Below are 22,009 nucleotides of genomic sequence, written 5' to 3' on the forward strand. Positions count from 1 at the left end.
TGGAAGGTGGCAGCAGTAAGCGTTTAACTCAATGAGACATCTGATTAACTAAGCGAGGTGCCAACGAGTGACACAGCTGGGCGACTTTCCAAGAAGGGGCTAGAATCCCTGGCACAGAAAGGACTCCTTCAGCCAGTCAGTCTCACTCTTTATAGCTCCTTTAAGCTCCTTCTGTTCTTGAGAAATATTTCATTGTCTTGAGTGACGTCATGCCCTTTCACCTGGTTGATTGTGAAATATGGCATGGTTCTCATTGGTAAGCCTGTAACCCGTCTGCCTATATAATGAGAGCTGCAGAATTCATGAGATGTAAACATCCCGGTGCCTAGTACGTTTGGACAACCCCAATCAAGTGCAGGTGGATTACAGTCAGGTGAGTTTGGGGGGGGCTGGACCTGTGCAAGGGGTTCCAGGAAAGTGAGAATGCGGCTGCGCAAGCAGATAGAATCCGACTGGATCCAGTCTTCGTTCTCTCAACCTAGAGCAGGTCTTTACGGACACAACCAGTAATTTCAGCATCAGCAAAAACCAGTCTATATGACCCGACTGCTTCTGACAGAATGTGTTTGCAGAGCCAAAAAGGTGAGCGTGGCCCCTATATGCTAGCAGCTCCCATAGCCAAAATCGCAGGGTACCTGACTAGAGTCATGGGTCGATGGGAGCGGAGTTCCGGTATAGGGCTGGCACAGTGAAATATGTGCTGTGCTTCCCAATGGGTTTTAACACCGGTTCGGATTCTTTACCTAGTCCCTGCGACGGAAACTCAGGGCAAACAATGTTGCATTTAACGCTTTTCTGTGGTTTTTATGCTTTTCTGTGGTTTTTATGCTATGTATTCAAGGCATTTTCTGATTCCCTTTTTAAAGAAATGAAGCATTAAGAATTTGAGCGATGCATTGAATGTGCCTTTTAATGTGGCGGATGAGGAGGAAACAACTCATTTGGGTGCCTTTTTAAAAGCAGCTGTTTGAGCCCGTCGCATCATGATCACTTTACAGATCTGCCGTTAGTTTTTAAAGCTGGGATTTTTATGTTACCTATGCCTTTGACGGGGTAGTGTCATTTTTTAAATGTTGCATGCATTTTATGTACCTGTTTTTGACATCTTACATTTTTATTGTATGTATTTAACTGTTAGGCATTGCACTTTCATGAGTACAACTAGTATTCGAATGAAGTATTGAATTCTTCAGTATTGAATTAATCAGTGAATCAGATGAGAATGATTGCGCGGCACCCGAGCAGCCATGTCAGAGTGAGTGTTCAGCACCAATCAAGGTGGACCCATGTGCGAGCTGACGCGCTTGTGGGACCTGTGCTTCCAGCGTCCAGGGGCAGCCTTAGGCATGTGCAAGCTGTGCACCTGCACAGGGCCGCCAAACCCCAGGGGCCGCCTGGCCACGAGGAATCATATACAATACATATTCGTGGCGGCCCCTGGCAGGGATTTGGCGGCCTCCGGCTTCCGCCCTGCCCAGACCCCCTCTTCCGGGGCCCCCTACCTACGCTCCCTGCACAGGGCCCCCATGAGCCTAGAGCCGCCCCTGCAGCCTTACATGAGTGTGAGCAAGTGTGCAGGCTTACATGAGTGTGAGCAAGTGTGCAGGGCACGGGCAGGTGCACAGGATGAGTGTTAGTGGATGGAGAACCAGATGACCATGTGTAAGGGTGCGTGCCCTGTACGTGCAGAGCACGTGAGTATGCAGTGCCATCATGAGAGTGCATGAGAATGGGCGAAGGGACCCCAGTGGCAACTGAGTAGGTATGGGACTTGTGCAGGTGGGCATAGAGGTTAGTGTGGGTGAGTGTGAGGGGGCTACGCAGGCGCATTAAGGTCACTGTGTGACTGCGAGGGGTCTAAGCAGATAGACTCGGCTGAGTGTGCACGTTTGTGTGGGGGACCTTGTGAGATGGGCCCAGGAGCTTGTGCATCTGTGAGCTAAGGGCTGGAAGAGGTGGGCCAAGAGTGCTGTTCACAAGTGCACTTAAGTATGTGATGTATGTGAACTTGAATAAGCAAATCGAGATGGACAGAAGACACAAGATGGGCACGTGCGAGTGGGCTCAAGTACGGATGAGTGAGTATGCAGGGACTGGGGAAGTAAACACATGAGTCTGGCTATGCATTACCTCAAGAGCTGAGTCCTGGTGAATGTGGAGTAGTTTCCATTTTGCTTCAACAGCAGTGGCAGATGGTGACCTTAAAAGATGGTGGTGCACACTCACTGGCTCGAATTCCAGTGAGCAAGCCTGGCTTCTTTTCTAAGGGTTCGAGGAGTTTGTTCACGCTCTCTTGCAATCCGTCTTATACTATCAATCATTCTCACTAAGTCTCATTCACTTACACTTGCACATACCTAGTCTCACTGACTCACGCAGTTTCAGTCATTCTCACTCTGACCTTCTCAGTATCACTAATTCTCACCTAGTCTCAGCTAGTCCCACTCATTCTGAATCGCTCAGTCTCACTGCAACTCACTCATTTTCTCACCCTTTCCAGTTCACTCAGTCTCACTCTGTCTTGCTCATACTCATCTAATCTCACTCCTTCTCACTCAGTCCCATTCATTCTCACTCATTCTGACTCACTGACAGACTCAATCTCATTCAGACTCAATCAGTATCACTCAGTCTCATTCATTTTCCCCCCAGTCTCCCAGTCACTCATTCTCACTCATGGTCAGTCAGCCTCAGCCATTGTCACTCTGTGTCACTGATTGTCACTCATTCTTACTAAATCCCACTCATTCTCACTCACTCAGTGTCAATCTGTCTCATTTAGTCTTACTCATTCTCACTGTCTCACTCATGCTCACTCACTCACTCATTCTCACTCACTCGGACTCAATTATTCTCTCTGATTTTCACTCTGACTTTATTTCTCACTCATTCTCGACTCACTCAGTCTCACCCTGACTCACACAGTCTCACACACAGTAACACTCACTATCCTGTTTATTCTGACTCGTACTTACTCTCCCGGTTACTCATTCTAACTCACGCTTTTACTGACCCTCTCTAACTTTCACTCGCATACACATGCAGACATGCTCACACACTCTCACAGACACACACTCTGACCCATAAGCGCGCAACATTTAAAAGCTTGCATACTTACCTTGCTGCCTCCGCAGGTCCTGTTTGGGCTATTTTTCCTTTCTGATTCTAGTTGAAGGTTTCAGTGTCTGTGAGCCTCACCCCACACTATTCCAACTCAATGACGATCGGGGGAATAGTGGCTTGGCTGATTCGTGCGTACCTACGGGCAGAGCAGGGCTCCTGACTGCGGCGCCCATGGCTACCTCTAGCAGTGACGCCTTGGCAAGTCACGGGTGGGAGCGGCACTTAGGCGCGCCCGCGCCCTGAGGCCAGGGCTGGGATTTCATCAACTCTGAGCAAGCTCTGTGATGGCTCGCGCGTATGCCTTCATGATTTATATCAGGAGTGAATAACATAATTATTATTCACTCCTGGCGTGATAAACACCTGCCAGAGAACAAGAGGGCATAGCCCTGGAGCCCATAAGAAAGAGGTGCACTTAGCAGGTGAATAAAAGAGCATGCGCCGTAGGCATGGCACGAGTAGGCTGACGTAGGGGATGAGAGTGACTGCGTGAATGGGATCTGGGTAGCCACGGAGGTCTTGGGTCCTCCAAATGCCAGCATTGTATGGAAAAAGGGCGCTGCACAGGCAGCAGCATCAATGCAAGCTTCACCTTCAGGAGAAAACTGAAGACCTTCCTCTTCACAGAGGCCTGGACATAACGTAGCCACTTACCGGGGGCTAACCTTCACTCATCGGGGTGGGCTATGGCTATTCTCTCACAGCACTTAGAGACCTGTCGATATGAGGCGCTTTACAAATCACAATTAACATTAACTAGTGCAAAGAACAGATAAATAGCATGTAGCAGCGATGCAACCTCCAGTTGGACATAAGGGTACCTGTTGAGGCAGCAGTGCAAGCTTCACTGGTGCAATGAATAGATAAATCACAAGTACACAGCAGTGCAAGCTTCACTATCAAACAGAACATGCAGAGCACAGGCGGCAGCACTGCAACATCCACACACATACCCAGGTAGCAGCAGCACAACAACCTGGCTCATACACTCATACACAAAAGCGAGAAATCACAGGCAGCAGCAGCAGCAGCAGTAGCGGCCTGTGTTGTGGATGAGCGGCGAGGCGGGGGCATAGGGGTCATGGAACGGCAAAATAAAGAAAGACATGTTTTTTTAATGATCGCACTCTTCAGCTCCTCTCCTCTCAGGCACAGGCTCCCAGACTCCACTGCAGCCAATCATGACACTGCTCTCATATCATGAGAGCAGCGTCAGGATTGGCCTGAGCACTCTGAATTTGCGCTCCCAGTGAGACTGGGTGCCTGGACCTACTGTCTCCAACCCGACAACGCAGCTCCGTTTGGAGACAGCTTCAGTGCGCATGACGGTTTGGCTGGCCTGAGACAGCCGGCCAAACCGTCATGCACACTGATCACACTGCTCACCACTCCTCCTGCAACCCCGACTCGGCAAGACTCGGCAGGAAAGGAAAAATAAAACGATAATAAAACGTGTTTATTATCGTTTTATTTTGACTTTCCAAATGTTTTGAGGCAGCTGGCGGGGGAGGGCGACGCTCCTCCACCCTAGCGGAGGAACCGCCACTGAGCAGCTGTTTATCCACCTAACACATAAACAGGAAAAAATAGAGCACATACAGAAGCAGTGCAACATCCGGATACATACACATAAGTAGCATGCACGCAGCAGCAGTTTAACAACATCACATGTACACAGAGAAAGCAGAGGCAGCAGCAGAGACGTACACTAAAACGTACAGCACAGGTGAAAGCAGTGCAACACCTTGACACTCACAGAAAAAAGTAGTGTGCATGCAGCAGCAGTACAACATCTTGACACAAACATAGAAGTAAAGCACAGGCAGCAGCAGTACAGCAACCTGACATGTACACAGAAGAAGCAGAACCCAGACAGCAGGAGGGCAACATTGTAACATATACACAGAATAAAGTGTAACAAGTAACCGCACTGTCATATTCTGCCATGTACACAGAGGTACAGCGCCGCCAGCAGCGGTGCAACAACCTGACATGTACACAGAACAAGCAGAGCGCAGACAGCAGAAGGGAAACAATGTAACTTATACACAGAATAAAGTATAGAACAAGCAACTGCACTGCTATATCTTGACACGTACACAGAGGTACAGCACTGCCAGCAGCTGTGCAACAACCTGACATGCACAAACAAGAAGTACAGCAAAGGTGGCAACTGTGCAACATCCTCACACACACCCACAGATGTAGAGTGCATGAAGCAGCAGTGCAACAATTTGACACATAAACAGCAGTAAAGCAAAGGGAGCAGCGTTGCAACAGTCTGAGACATCCACACAAAGAAGTAGTGTACAGGCAGCAGCAGTGCAACATCCTGACACAAACAGAAGTATTCCAAAAAATATATAAACCTTGAGGATTTACTTCATTAATATTTCTTAGTCATACAGTCACCTTAGTGAGCTTAATTTCAAAAAGAACCTAGAGGTAAACAGTAATTATCACAGTTCATTATTTATTCATTTTTTTGAATTCTTTTTTTAAATTTCAATGTAGCAAAAATTCGTATATACAAAAAGGAAAAGAAAAATTTTCATTTATACACTGGCAACAAAAGACTACTGTCAATTCAATACACATAGAAAACAGTAGTTATTGACACTTTTTACAATGATGAACCATCCACAGTTTGGTCATGTATCAAGGAAACTCTTGTTTCAATATTTGTAGTATCAAAGCACATCAGATGGGTACTTGTTTACACCAAAGAAGTGTCACAGCGTCGACGTTTCGGTCTCCTATTAGAAAATGTTAATCAACGAGACCATCTTCAGGACCAAAGTTGCGCCATGTATTATATAGTCTTCAAAAGAAGAGCTTGGTTTAGGAAACACCCCCTATCGTCGGCGGTGTATGAGTCCTTATTTATTTAGCAGAAGTCTACAGCTATTCTCCTTCCATTACGCGTCTCGCCAATAGTCGGACTATTTGGCGAGACGCGTAATGGAAGGAGAATAGCTGTAGACTTCTGCTAAATAAATAAGGACTCATACACCGCCGACGATAGGGGGCGTTTCCTAAACAAAGCTCTTCTTTTGAAGACTGCGGAAGAATTGATTCAATAGACCTTGATTAACCTATGGTCTCTATATAATACATGGCGCAACTTTGGTCCTGAAGATGGTCTCGTTGATTAACATTTTCTAATAGGAGACCGAAACGTCGACGCTGTGACACTTCTTTGGTGTAAACAAGTACCCATCTGATGTGCTTTGATACTACAAATATTGAAACAAGAGTTTCCTTGATACATGACCAAACTGTGGATGGTTCATCATTGTAAAAAGTGTCAATAACTACTGTTTTCTATGTGTATTGAATTGACAGTAGTCTTTTGTTGCCAGTGTATAAATGAATATTTTTCTTTTCCTTTTTGTATATACGAATTTTTGCTACATTGAAATTTAAAAAAAGAATTCAAAAAAATGAATAAATAATGAACTGTGATAATTACTGTTTACCTCTAGGTTCTTTTTGAAATTAAGCTCACTAAGGTGACTGTATGACTAAGAAATATTAATGAAGTAAATCCTCAAGGTTTATATATTTTTTGGAATTACATTATACCCAAATCCTTGGGGTTTATTGGGTTGCCCTATTGTTTTGTATAACAAACAGAAGTATAACACTGGCAGCAGCAGTGCAACAACCTGAGACATACACAGAAGAAGCAGAGCGCAGACAGCAGGAGGGCAAAATTGTAACATATACACAGAATAAAGTATAGTACAAGTAACCGCATTGTCATATTCTGCCATGTACACAGAAGTACAGCACCACCAGCAGCTGTGCAACAACCTGACACATACACAGAAGAAGCAGAGCACAGACGGCAAAAGGGCAACATTGTAACATATACACAGAATAAATTATAGCAAGTAATCATACTGCCTTATTCTGCCATGTACACAGAAGTACAGCACTGCCAGCAGCTGTGCAACAACCTGACACTTACACAGAAAAAGCAGAGCACAGGCAGCAGAAGGGCAACATTGTAACATATACACAGAATAAAGTATAGCACCAGCAATCGCAATGCTATATCTTGACACGTATACAGAGGTCCAGCACTGCCAGCAGCTGTGCAACAACCTGACATGCACAAAGAAGAAGTACAGCAAAGGTGGCAACTGTGCAACATCCTCACACACACACAGATGTAGAGTGCATGAAGCAGCAGTGCAACAACCCGACACATAAACAGCAGTAAAGCAAAGGCAGCAGCTGTGCAACAGTCTGACACATACACACAAAGAAGTAGTGTACAGGTAGCAGCAGTTCAACATCCTGACACAAACACAGAAGTATAACACAGGCAGCAGCAGTGCAACAACCTGACACATACAAAGAAGAAGCAGAGCACAGACAGAAGAAGGGCAAAATTGTAACATATACACAGAATAAAGTATAACAAGTAACTGCACTGCCATATTCTGACATGTACACAGAAGTACAGCATCACCAGCATCTGGGCAACAACCTGACACTTACACAGAAGAAACAGAGCACAGGCAGCAGAAGGGCAACATTGTGACATATACACAGAATAAAGTATAGCACAAGCAACCGTACTGCCATATCCTGGCATGTACACAGAGGTACAGTGCCACCGGCAACTGTGCAACAACCAGACATGTACAAAGAAGAAGTACAGCAAAGGTGGCAACAGTGCAACATCCTGACATGCACAGAGATGTAGAGTACAGGCAGCAGCAGTGCAACAACCTGACACATAAACAGCAGTAGAACAAAGATAGCAGCAGTGCAACAGTCTGACACATATACACAACAAAAGTAGATTACAGGGTGGAAGCAGTGCATAATCCTGGCACATAAACAAGTAGAGCACAGGCAGCAGCAGTGAAACAATCCTGACGTGTATACAGAAGAAGCAGAGCAGAGGGAGAAGCAGGGCAACATCCTGATATCAACAAAGAAAGAAAGCACAGGCGGCAGCAATGCAACATCCAGACTGGTCCACAGAAGCTGGGCACAGGCAGAAGCAGTAAAACAACCTGAGGCAGCACAACAACCTGGCACGTACACAGAAGAAGCAGAGCACAGGTAGCAGCAGGACAACACCCTGGCACAAACACAGAGGTACAGCTCGAGCACAATCACTTCACGTTGTATTCGCATTCAAGCAAAAGCAGTCCATTATTCCCCCACGTGTCAGTAGAATATTGGCAAGAGCAGAGAAACTTTGGTTACACTGAAAAGAGATGCTCCCATATAGAAGAACTGCTGCACACCCAATATTAATACCCTCTTCCCTCACTCACATAAAAGGTACAACACAGGCAGTAGCAAGGTGAACTTCATTCATACACAAAACCTGTACCCCACAGGCAGTTACAGAGCAAGCTTCATTCCTACCCAGAACAGGTACAGGTAAGGCAGGAGCAGTGTAACCTTCCCACCCGTACCGATCAGGGAGGTACAGCATTGCCAATAGCAGTGCGTGCTTGCAACACAAAAAGAACAGGTGCAGCATGGGCAGTGAAAGATTCACTTGCACATCAAGCTCATAGAAAACAGAAAGCAGCAGTGCAAGCTTCACTTACACCCATAAAGGGTACAGCAAAGAAGTGCAAGATTCACTTACCCCCATAAGGAGCACAGCAAAGCAGTGCAAGCTTCACTGACACCTATAAAGGGCACAGCACTTGCAGCAGATATGCATGCATCCCTCACAAACTGAACAGATTATGCACAGGTAGAAAAAGCTTTCCTCAAGAGCAGATACAGCCACGGAGCAGCAGCAGTGCACTCTTTCTGCAGTGCAAGTAAAGTATATATTTCCTCACACACATAAGGTAGAACTAGTCCAGCTGTCCTCATCGCACCAGGTAGGTACAGCCAGGGTTAGACTGGCCTACAGGTTAACCAAGCAGTTCCCAAAGAGCTGGTCTGACAGGTCAGTGTGTGGGCAGGCTTTCGGAAGTTTTGGGCCTGTCTCATGGCCTGGCGGGCTGGTTTTTACTCTTGAATTCCCTGATATTAAAACAACAACTGCCTACAGCATACTCAAATTCATGCAGTCCTCCATACCTTGCGCAACACTTACACAGCATGTTGTACATGTCTTTCGGTACCTGAGCCTATTTTCTGTCCCTGGGTACAGCAACAGTACACATGTTCATTCAGATGTAGTGCAGACATGGCACAGGCCACACAGTGTAAACATCCTTCATGGATACTACTGGCAGCCCCAGTGCAAGCTTACACCCAACCTGTGCAGTACACCCAACCTCTACAGCATACTTAGAAATATACAGCACCACACTTCCTGTACACATAGCAACAAGCAAAGCAAAGGCAATGGCTGCAGTGCCGTTTTAATGCATGGGTACGCTGGGCAGTTGCCCGGGGGCCCAACGAGCACAGCTAACCCTATGCAGATCAGAATTTAACACACATTTTCTGTTAAACATTTATATTCATGTGAGTGGTTGTGTAGGCAGGACCCAGTGCACTGCTTTGCCCGGGGGCCTATAATGCGCTAAGACGGCACCAAGTTTCTGTAACACCCACAGAACAGATAGACCAGGTAATCAAGGGAACCCTTTTTACAAGTTTCCTTCATATACAACAACTTGTTGCGTATAACTATACACTCGTGTGTATACTCTCTTCTTTACCTCTCATAGAAAATCTACTGGAGCTCGAACACAAGAAGTGCAGGTGAGTGCATTAGGCCTCACTTTTGGTATGCATGAAGTATATGCGTAAAGCCCAGGTAGGGACCTTAAATTAAGGAACAGAAATACAACGCCCTGACGAAGGCCCCAGACCCGATTGGGCTATTTAATGAGGGCCGAAACATGTTGGCATTTATATGAGGGTACATTTGAATAGAATAATGTTAAAAAAAAACCAACATATGGTTTTTAATGGTACCACAAGTGCCCCAGAATAAAGGATCGAGTAGGGGTATACTTGTGGGTATTTTTAGTTTATAAAAAATCTGGTTCCCTGCTTAACCAGTTACCTACTTATATAAGCACTCCCATTACATCTTTGGTCGAGTCCGCCCAGATAGTATCATCTTATCTGGGTGTGGAGAAAACGCCTATGATGAAGCATGTCACTATTATGTGAGTGAGGCGTCTTCTTCAATATCTTTGATATTCCACCTGACACAGATAACATCGTAGGAATCTCTCGAAAAAAACTGTAGCCCTTGTTGGGTTACCGGTTTGGCAACAGTTGCTTATAGTGATAAAAAGTTTTGATTGGGAGAACGTAATTGTCCTGTTCATTCTCTCACTCTCCTTGTGTGACAAAAAGTATAGAGGGACCTCCATAGCCCTGAGAGCTTTATAACACGATCCCCAAGAAAGGGGAAGGGTACTCATACAAAAAAACTTTGTCTTGTGAGTCCCTCTAATTACCAACTATTTTGTCCTAAGCATCCCCCCTTTCAAAAATTCTGAAAATGGCGGAAGGATTAGCTTATGATGAGGATGAAATATCATCCATTTTAGCCTTACCATCATTAATTTCCGACACCACACTCACAAACGTGATCCAGAATAATGGCGACTGGGATTATTTAACTGAATTAAAGAGGACCCAACTAAAAAGTTTATTGCATGGAGCGATTATGACCGAATATCTTAGGGGCAACATAGCTCCAAATATTCTAATCGTAGCCAATTCTCCACGCATTTTTCTAAATCACCCTGAATTTAGACGTAGCTGGTCTTTGATTGCATGGAAATGCACCAGAGACTGGCTCGTTTTAATTATTAAAACAGCAAAGAGACTCTCTGGCACTCTCCTCATTGAAATAAAAACATTGGAAAATGGAATAAAAACTCAAATTACAATTGGACAATTCAAAAAGAAACTAGAAGAAAATAACAATATAATAAATGAATACAAAGAATATCTTACCCAGGCAAAAATCACAAAATTTCAAACAGATCTAAAAAGATTCAAGTTTGAAAATACATTTCCGTACTCCAAGGAGGATTATAATCCAACAGACAAAGATAAATCGGATTTCTCAGATACGGACAGCACAGGGTCCGGAAAGAACTCGAGTGATTCATCATTTGAAGGCCGACAAGGGAACAACACGAGGAGGGGAAACCGATCTAGAAGAAATAGGGGACCATACCAACAAATAGGTCCGTACCAACAACCCCCCTTTGGATGGAACCCATTCATGCAACCACGTTCCAACCCCCACAATTTGGATACAATTGGCAACCTTACCAACAACCTTTTTTAGGGAGAGGTCACGCACGAGGAAGAGGCAACCGGAGAGGGCCCAGAGTACAGTGGGAAACAAACAGGGAAGACCCGATGGGGCAAGAACCCAGACCCAGAACGAGCAAGAACACTCGGGAATATTAAATCTAAGCACCAGAGTCCTTTCAAAAACCCAAGAGGACGTGTTAAAGAAAGGACTCGGCTTTGTCCCGACTAATAGTTCTAACAATCTTCAATGTAAGAATCAAATTGGCCGAATTCTTTCGTAGACTACGACTATCGTTTTTTTTTTGCCGAAACGGAGGGACTACAAAAAACTACCGATGATAAAAACACAGGCTTAAGGAAAAAATCTAAATTCACCCCACCGAATCATACCATGCCAGCAGCCTTGCTAGCCTTTGAAATAGCAGTTACTCGGGAAATCAACCAATTAAAAAACAATGACATGAGAGCATTCAACAATTTCTCATCCATTGAACAGAGAACTCTGGCTGAGTTTGACAAGATGCACAATGTGATTATAAAACCAGCTGACAAAAGGGGAGCAACGGTGATCTTGCCCATTGAAGTGTACAAAGATGAGTGTCTTAAACTCCTGAATGACCCCCGCAACTACTCACGACTACAAAGAGATCCAACTGAGGATTTGAAGAGAAAAATACACGAGATGGTAACAAAGGCAGGGGAAGACGGATGGATTACTGCTGCAGAAGAGAATTTCTTGAAAGAAATGGATCCAAAGATACCATACTTCTACATCCTCCCAAAAGTGCACAAGAACAAAAATCCACCACCAGGAAGACCGATCGTCTCGGGCATTGGTTCAGGATTAGAACCACTTTCTAAGTTCACGGACCATTTTTTGAGACCCATGGTACAAAAAATGCCTTCTTACTTGAAAGATACACAAGATAGCCTCCTGAAACTCCAACCCTTGAGCTTTGACGAAACAACAGATCTTTTAATTACCTTAGATGTGGAAGCGCTGTACACCAGCATCCCACAAGAAGCTTCCCTCACAGTGATTGAGAAACTGCTTAAATCTGAAACATGGACATCAATAACACCAATAAAGTTCGTTGTAGACTGCGCAAGATTGGCCTTAACCAAAAATTATTTTGAATTTGAGGGAGAATATTTCCTACAAACCCATGGAACTTCAATGGGCATGACCTGCGCACCGAGCATAGCCTGCCTCTATGTCCATGACTTCGAGACAACGTTCATCTATAATGAGACAAATCCATACCAAACCAACTTGAGTGTTTGGAAACGTTTCATAGATGATATTTTCATAATTTGGAAAGGAGATGCAAGTAGAGCACATGATTTCCTGGCATGGTTGAACTCCAGGGATGAATACCTAAATTTCACCATGACCCTTGAAAAAGATTCAATAACTTTCTTGGATCTAAAGATCTGGGCAAATGAGGGGATACTAAAAACCGAAGTATTCTACAAACCTACTGATGTAAATAATCTACTAAGGTACGACAGTTTCCATCCCAAGGCTTTAAAAGACAATTTGCCGGTGGGACAATTTTTAAGCTTAAGAAGAAACTGCACAGACAAAGCTAATTATGAAATTCATGCCAAGAAGTTATCAGAAAAATTAAAGATCAAAGCGTATCCAAAAAGATTAATAAAACAAGCGTACAAAAGGGCAAAAAACAACACCCGAGAGGGACTTTTGGAATCCTCAAAAAAACCCGAGCACAAAAGAATTGTGTGTGTCACCACTTTTGGAACAGAATCTAACAAAATAAAAAGAATTGTCTTACGACATTGGAAAACCTTGAACTCAGGTGGCTTAAGATTGGAAAAACCAATGTTCGCCTTTAAAAGAGGAAAATCGATAAAGGACTCTGTAGTCCATACCCGCCCTATAAAGAAAAAAATCAAGATAGGACAACAAAACACTCTATGGAATCTACCAGAGGTCGTTGGACACTTTCCATGTGGCTCATGCAATGTATGCTGTTTTACGACAACTAGCAAAGAGATCGACGTGGGCCTAAAAACTCCTTGGGAACAACGAAGCTTCAGTAATTGCAACAGCCAGAATGTGGTTTATTTGATGACGTGCACCTGTAAGAAGATGTATATAGGATTGACCACCCGAAAAGTAAAAATCCGAATCAATGAACATCGAAGCACCTTCAGATGCGGCAAGACAATCACCAAAATGATGCGTCATTTTCAAACAAATAATCACAGTGAGAATGATTTCACATGGACAGTGATCGAAAACCTACCAAACAGTTGCACTGAAAGGCAACTATTAAAACTGGAACAAAGATGGATTTATCGCCTCTCCAGTACAACACAAGGCCTAAACGAGGAAATCCCGTGGACTTCATTGACATAACCCAATACACTGATAACCACCATCTATACTATTGGTGTGAGCGGAATGAAGAAAATAATGTTTTGAAAAACACCAAACAACACATCTGATTGTCTAACGAAAAAATACCAAGCAACAACCAAGCCTGTAACTGCTATTATAGAATTTGTAAACATAGAAATATGATAAAATCCCAGGCCAAGGTACCCGAAAAGATCGAACTTCATTACATAATTGAGATACCCAGAATCAATAGAGAAATGTAACATCCAGAAGCTTCAAGAAGTAACATAACACACATGTCACATCACGGACGATTGCGGCCCGGGACACATGTAGACCTAAAAAGATTCAACCTTGTCGCAAATATTAAAACATGAAATCCTGGTACAACATCAATGTGGGTAAATGCAATAGGATCATAAAATAGAAAACGAATTTAGAATTAAATTGAATCCGTAATGTTGGCGGGTAATCTGCACAAATAAAATCTATTTTGAACATGTGTGTGTAGATATGCGGTACGGAACTATAAAGTTGGGCATTGATACAAGAAAGTTAAAAACAAGCATTTGCAATGCAATAGGTCTCGCATTTATACGAGTTTGAGCTATTGGCATTGTAAATGACAATGCTTTTTATTTAAGTTTGGCTTTTTTAAAACATAAATAAAAGGCACTGTCATTTACAATGCCAATAGCACAAACTTGTATAAAAGCGAGATCTATTGCTTTGCAAATGCTTGTTTAAGTGTTACCACTTGATCACCCTATAGCTAAAACCCGGTGAAAGTGTGGTGTTAGACTGAATGACGAACTAATGGTATATCAATCCGTGTGTGTAAAACCTTGGTAAGGTTAGACCAGGAAGTACCTCCAATGCGGTTAAAGCACTGTAATTCTGCAAGTAAAACACTCTGCGTAAATTTGCAGTCTAACTCGGATTACCAAGTGATTAGTAACGTAAACAACAAAAACAGCATCTCTCGAATGCCGAAGTCTTGCCACTATATCAGTAAAGAGCACGATCTACGGAAGGTAAAAGATGGGAATGAGTATCATGAGAGCGCATGTATACGTGGCCCCGAACACCAGGAATTAAACGAGCGTCTGCTTACCAGAAGATTGTCATTCAACGTCCCGATTCTATGAAAGAGAAAGTCTATGTAAATAATCTGTGTTACTCTAGGCCGTAACGGAGGAACTGAAATACAAAGTGATCATACAAGCCTATGCAACTTTATTGAAAGGTGACAACCACCTTATTTTACACAAAACAAAGAAGCCAATCAACCATGATACGAAATCGGGGTGTCAATCTAGTACCCCTTCAAAGTAACACGTGCTTAAAACGTGAAAAATATACTCGTGCATCTTTGTAGATAAACATGCTTACTAAGTGAAAAAACGCAACCATGAAACAGAGAATCAAAACTAAGAAATAAAAAAAATAAGTCGAAATCCAAAGTTTGCGGCATGAGACAGCTTGATAATGGAGAGCAAGGAGAAGGTAGGGATTGAAAATTGAGTGGGCTTTAGAGAGAAGGAGGGAGGGAAGAAGAAAGCAGAAGGTGCGAATTTGAACATAACAGCTGCCCACTTTGGAAGTGGAGTACTAGGATTGGCTCAAAATCCAGTGGTTCTGAAAAAATCGCTTTACCTCCCCACCCCGTGCCTAAACAGGAATGTGACCACGAGTCATGTAAAACAGCAGAAAAATAGACGTGGTAATTTTATGTACGAGAATGCGGCAATACTGAACGTTTTACCTTGCATGTAGTATATTCTTGGAAATGGCATACTTAAGTAAATGTCTGTACTGTGTTAAAGTTAACCAGACTCTAGTAGACTGGCTAACCATTGAGTTCAGAATGTGGAAAAACGTGGAAGCTCTGTGCTTGTTAGTTGGACGAAGTCCCTCTCAAATATGGCCGCCATGTAAAGGAGGCTTCCTTAGTCCTCTTTCCATTATGAACATCCCGCCCTCGCTCTGCGTCCTCGGCAGCAGCAACGATCGTCAAACACTGGTTGTTGCTGTGGCGTTTGCAGGTGAGAGAAGAGGCGGCAATATTATAAAACCAGTAGGCGATGTGCGATTACGGGGTATGAGCAAATAATGATGAAAAGTGCAATATATAATAAAAGAAAACGAGGCCTGATGGGCACAGAAAACATGTATTGCGCAAGACAGAAAGTAAATAACAGCGGCATGTGATAAAAGCAAAAGGATGGGACGGTGTATAATTAAAACAAGAAGGGCTGGGCGAGAAGGGAGGGGGGAATGCCAGCAACAGAGGAGCCCGCGAAAGTGATCGTGATTACGATCGCTACGTAGGAAAGACACATGGCGCTGCGCGCGTGCACGTTCACGTGCACTGTAGCTTTAGGCCACGGCAGCACTTTGAAAAGCCCAGTTATAAAATGTCTCTTCGAGCCTTTGGCTCGCGAGACCTAAAAATACGACTAAAATAAAAAACTTAGACCAAAAAAAAGACAACTACAATACCCAGAAACCCGTAGTGAACGTAATGTACACGCAACCTTGTAGACCAGAATTCCCCAAAAAACGATAGAGATATCGCGCGGTTGGTTAGAAGAACCGGGCCGTTAGTCAGGAAATCGCTATTTAAGATGCCCATCAGAATTACACCGTATGCAACGGCAGGCGAGGTGTCGATTAGGCGAATAAGCGGTGGCGGATCCTTGACGAAGTAAGTTACACGGGTCGAGAGACTGCGGGATTTATTTAGAAAACCTGATGCAACCTTAGCATAAAAACACCACAGACATTTTAGGGTAACAAAATACCTTCAATTGTTTGCATTAAGATTTAAAAATAAACACGTACTATCTAGCACCTCAAAGACAAGAGGTAGTCACGGGGAAATATTTTGCACTAATGATCTTATATAGTGACGGGTTGGCGCATTCACAAAAAAAACCACTGTGCACCATGTATGAGATGGACAACAAACATGGAGCTACATTGACAATTGTTATAGAAAATAGCACACATATGGGAGGCGCGGTTGAAAGGAGATGACGGTTTATCCCCATAAGATTTATGAGATCGGGGGACGTGAGTCACATATAGACCACCGTGAAAACATTCCATCAGAAGGATGAGGTTCAGTAAATATAAGAACAAGAGAAACGATAGGAAACAAAACCCGAAAAGGTCCTAACCCTTGAATAATTGAGAACACAGTTTTACTGTGACACATATCTTTTACAACTCAATACATACGATTTTTTTTGTAATAAACATTATCTGTCCCATACAGTGTGTGACTACAGGACGCCACTTTGACACACGATTCCTGCATGATGCTAGGAAGCATCCACTAGTAGGTGAGAAACACTGCAATATATCAGCAACTAGCGTGATTTAGAAACCGAAAAATAAATATAAATACATTCAGAATATTGCGGGAACTATTCACAGAGCTCACAAAACAAGTGCAAATTTGTAGATAAGATATTACAACAGCACACGTGTGTTTTGCAATCTCGAATCATTACAATGGAATTTTTTGTGTGCGGGAAATGTGTTTCACAACGAAACGAATCTTTATAGCAATCACAGAAATTTGTGGACATGAATCACAGTGTGTGGTGAAAGAAATATGCAGAGTGGTATGCACAGTTGATTAGGCATAAATGTTTACCAGCATCATAATAGTGAGCACTTAGTCGGGTGGTGCACATACACTCAACACTATTATAGTGAATAAGAGCACGTTATAGGCACAGGAGGAAAATGTTGCATATAACTATACACTCGTGTGTATACTCTCTTCTTTACCTCTCATAGAAAATCTACTGGAGCTCGAACACAAGAAGTGCAGGTGAGTGCATTAGGCCTCACTTTTGGTATGCATAAAGTATATGCGAAAAGCCCAGGCAGGGACCTTAAATTAAGGAACAGAAATACAACGCCCTGACGAAGGCCCCAGACCCGATTGGGCTATTTAATGAGGGCCGAAACATGTTGGCATTTATATGAGGGTACATTTGAATAGAATAATGTTAAAAAAAAAAACAACATATGGTTTTTAATGGTACCACAAGTGCCCCAGAATGAAGGATCGAGTAGGGGTATACTTGTAGGTATTTTTAGTTTATAAAAAATCTGGTTCCCTGCTTAACCAGTTACCTACTTATATAAGCACTCCCATTACATCTTTGGTCGAGTCCGCCCAGATAGTATCATCTTATCTGGGTGTGGAGAAAACGCCTATGATGAAGCATGTCACTATTATGTGAGTGAGGCGTCTTCTTCAATATCTTTGATATTCCACCTGACACAGATAACATCGTAGGAATCTCTCGAAAAAAACTGTAGCCCTTATGGGGTTACCGGTTTGGCAACAGTTGCTTATAGTGATAAAAAGTTTTGATTGGGAGAACGCAATTGTCCTGTTCATTCTCTCACTCTCCTTGTGTGGAAAAAAAAAAATGGTAGGGACAAACTCTGGGAGATCTACCTTCACAGAAAGGACAGTGACAAAACAGGCAGCTGCTTCACAAGCTTCCCTCACACAGATAAGGTGCAAGATTCCACTCCATACAAAGCCAGTAAATAAAGGTGTCGGCATCACACAGATGCCCCTTATATACAGCACAGTACATTACAGTAAGCGACAGTGTATGTTTTTAAACATAAACAGAAGAGATACACCAATATTAACAGCAATGAGAACTTTCCTCACAAACACAGAAAAGGTATAACAAGGGCAGTAGTAGTTCCACATTATGTCACCCACATAAAAAAACGGCATAGGTAGGACCAGTTTATATACACACACTCAGACACACACACAAATGTTAACAATGTGCAGAACAAGCATTATATATCGCAATATCAAGTCTAAAAAATATGGTAGTATCAAAATATTGAATTCTAAATATTGAGAATCAACGTATTGTGAAGGTAAGTGCATATTGTCAAGTATAGATTTACTATTTTTATCTGGACATCATTGAAGATATATATGTTGTAATGATACACATAGAATTAAGAATAGTAAATCTCCAGGCTGGGTTGGCGGGGAGTCCTGACGAAGCTAACGCCTCTCTGGGATACAAAACGACTGGGGTGTCTGAGGGACAGCAAGGGCTTCGATGCTTGGGACGCCATCGGGATCTCGGTGGTAGGTGACGTGGTACATAAAGGGGAGGTGGTCCAATTCGCTCGCTTACAACAGCAATATGAGCTAGCTCCCTCAGAATGGTTCCGCTATCTACAGATGAAACATGCCCTGACGACGCAGTTAACCCCAGGTGTGCAGGTTCCGGAGGCGTCCCCACTGGAGGACAGGTTGTTGACCGAATACATGCCTAAGAGGGCCACGTCCTTCACATACCGTAAATTGGTCAACAATTTGCCGGACTCTATGGGGCTATTGCGGGAGAGGTGGGCCGGCGAGGTCGGCGAATTTGATGACCCAGACTGGCGGGAGGCGCTGGCCTCGCCACGCGAGGCGGGTATACCCTCGAGGCTGCGGCTGGTGCAGCTCCGTATTTTGCACCGCTCATATTTCACCAGGTGCTTGCTACATAAACTGGGTAGAGCACCGCACCCCTTCTGCCTGCGGGGTTGCGGGGAGGAGGGAACCTTCTATCACCTGATCTGGGACTGTCCTGTTCTCCAGCTATTCTGGAGGCGAGTGCTGCGCACGATGTCACAGGTGTGCAGGGTGTCGCTGCTGCCGGAGCCCAGGCGTTGTCTCTTGAATGTGTGGGAGCCCACAGATCTCAATCGTCAGGCGCAGGGCTGGGTGATGCTTGGGAACATGACGGCCAAACGGAACATAGCCCAAAAATGGGGAGCGGTGGAGACGCTGTTGCTATCCACATGGAAGAGCGAGATGGATAGGGCTATGTTTGCTGAGCGCTCCGTTTTTGTCAGGCGGGGTTGTCCTCGAAAGTGGGTCAGAGTGTGGGGAGCATGGAACAAGTATAGGGGTAACATATGTGATCCACCACCTCTTTCTGATGGGGAATCCTCTGATTCGGATGGCTAGGGAGGCTGGGGGGATGGAGGGGAGGGTAGGCGATGCTGGTGAGTGCCGGGTATCTGACCTGGGCCTATCTGAAATAATTACGACTGTGCATGGTGATTTTTCTAATGTACTATATATACGGTCTGATTCTATATCTGTTGGTTGTATTTGTTGTGAAAACAATAAAAAAGTTTATAAAAAAAAAAAAAAAAAGAATAGTAAATCTATAAATACGTATAAATATATTCCTTCGTAATATTTTGGTTTTTGATACTTAGGCCACAATACATTTTGGCACCATGATATTTAACACTCGATACTTCAGTGATTTACCTGAAAAGGGTAGAGTACAGCCAAAAGTGAAAGCTTTTCGCTCATTCACAGAACAGTTAAAGCACATGCAACAGGATAAGTTTCAATACGACCCACCAATAATACATCATGGTCAGCAACAGAGCAACCATCACTTACACACACTGTCAAGGCAGCACCAGTGTGGACAGCAATAGGTTCGGGTATTCACAGTATTGAACTATACCCTGACACCTAACACTGTGGAAAACACGGCCAACAGCTCTGCAAGGTTACTACCCACACACAAGAAGTAAATCATAGGTGCAGTGGAATTCTTCTGCACTCACATGGAATAGGCACCCCACATGCAGCAGTACTGAAGCAGTCAAAGTAGAATTCACTCAACAGCAGAGACAGAATACAAATAGCTGCCCTGCACGTTGATTTTACACACCGGGCCTTATTCACAAACTGCACTTTGTAGTATGTATTGTAGTTGTACTGCAAAACGTATTAAAAAGTGCTATTCACTAACTGCACTTTTGTAGAAACTCACCCTTTTAGTGCGTTTACTACTTTTTGGTATTCACAATCTGCACTTTTGTCGGAATGTACCTTTTTTTAAGTGTGTTTACTACTTTTTGATTTTCACAAACCACACTTTTGTAGTAGCTTACACTTTTGTAGTACCTTACTCGTTTATAGTAAATCCCTACCTCCTTCATTTTCTATGGGAATACCAGTTGTAGTACCAGTGGTTGGCGATGTGTGATGCTGGACTTACTACAAAAGTGTAAATTCATACAGAAGTGTAAGCTGCTACAAAAGTGCAGTTGGTGAATACTTAAAAAGTAGTCAACTTACTCAAAAGTGTAAGTTACCTTTGTAAATCAGGTCTCGAGATCACAGGCTGTAGTAGTGCAACTTAAGTAACAAAGATATTACGGGGCCAGCGGGTTGGCAAGTTTCAGTCATATACACAGAACATGTATAAACTGGGCAGCAGTCCTTAATTTGTGAAAAAAAAAAATAAGTGCCAGGGCTCTTGTCAGGAGGCCATCGCAGCTTGCACCACTCATTGCTCCTGCCAGCACTGCCAACGACAGTACCAACTCAACTACTTACCATCACGCTCCTACAGGTGTGACAGTTCGGACTATTCCACGCCCCCAAAGCTATAAGAGTGGCTTGGGTGGCAGGTAAATAGTAATTTTAATGTATAGTGAATTAATAATTAACAGTTGTTGTGGTCATCTCTAAATTAGTTAGACAGCGCCATCTTGTGGCAGACTGTCACAAGCACCAGTGTTGACAATTAAGTGCCAATGCCAAGCACCGGAAACCACCGGCTCAAATTAAGAACTACTGGGTAGCAGCATTGCAGCCTGCCATCACACCCACTAATCAAGTCCTGTATAGGCAGCATGCTGCTAAAGCACACAAAGAACGGATAGACCATAGACAGTAGTGTTATCTTCAGTTTAATACTAAACAGAAAAGGTTCAGTAGCAGTGCAACTTGTTTCAGCGACTGAACAGTTAAACATGTGCAGACAGTGCTTAATTTGTAACACAATAAGTGCCAGGGCCCTTGTCTGCGGCCACCCCAGCTTGCACCACACATTGCCCCTGCCAGTGCTGCCAATGACAGTACCTACAAAACTACACAACTACTAACCATTGCACGCCTACCAGTGTGACAATTCTGACTGTTCAGTCCCCCAAAGCTGTAAAACTGGCATGTAAGGCAGGTACTAGTTGTTTTTCATGTATATTGAACTAATAAAGAACCATTATTCATCACATCTCTAAATTATACAAACAGCTCCACCATGTGGCAGCAGTCATAAGTGTCGATGTTGACAATTAAGTGCTAGTGCCGAGGACCAGAAACCGATGGCTCACAATAAGCACTGGTGCAGCAACAGTGCACACTTCCATCACACATACAAAAAAAGGTGCAGCAAACCAGCAGCAGTGTAACCTTCCTGTCACCAAAAG

At 43.6% G+C, this 22,009-nt stretch overlaps 1 protein-coding gene across 1 annotated transcript in view; it reads left to right on the forward strand.

Moving 5' to 3' along the window:
- Positions 1 to 299: 299 nt before the first annotated feature.
- LOC146798483 (solute carrier family 22 member 20-like) overlaps positions 300 to 22,009 on the forward strand; it is a 141,971-nt gene continuing 120,261 nt past the window's right edge. The window contains exon 1 of the mRNA XM_085625755.1: positions 300 to 373. The gene's annotated coding sequence lies outside the window, so the exon portion shown is untranslated. The remainder of the gene's footprint in view (positions 374 to 22,009) is intronic.

The sequence above is a fragment of the Triturus cristatus genome, chromosome 9 (assembly GCF_964204655.1).
Source record: "Triturus cristatus chromosome 9, aTriCri1.1, whole genome shotgun sequence".
In the NCBI taxonomy this organism is placed as follows: domain Eukaryota; kingdom Metazoa; phylum Chordata; class Amphibia; order Caudata; family Salamandridae; genus Triturus; species Triturus cristatus.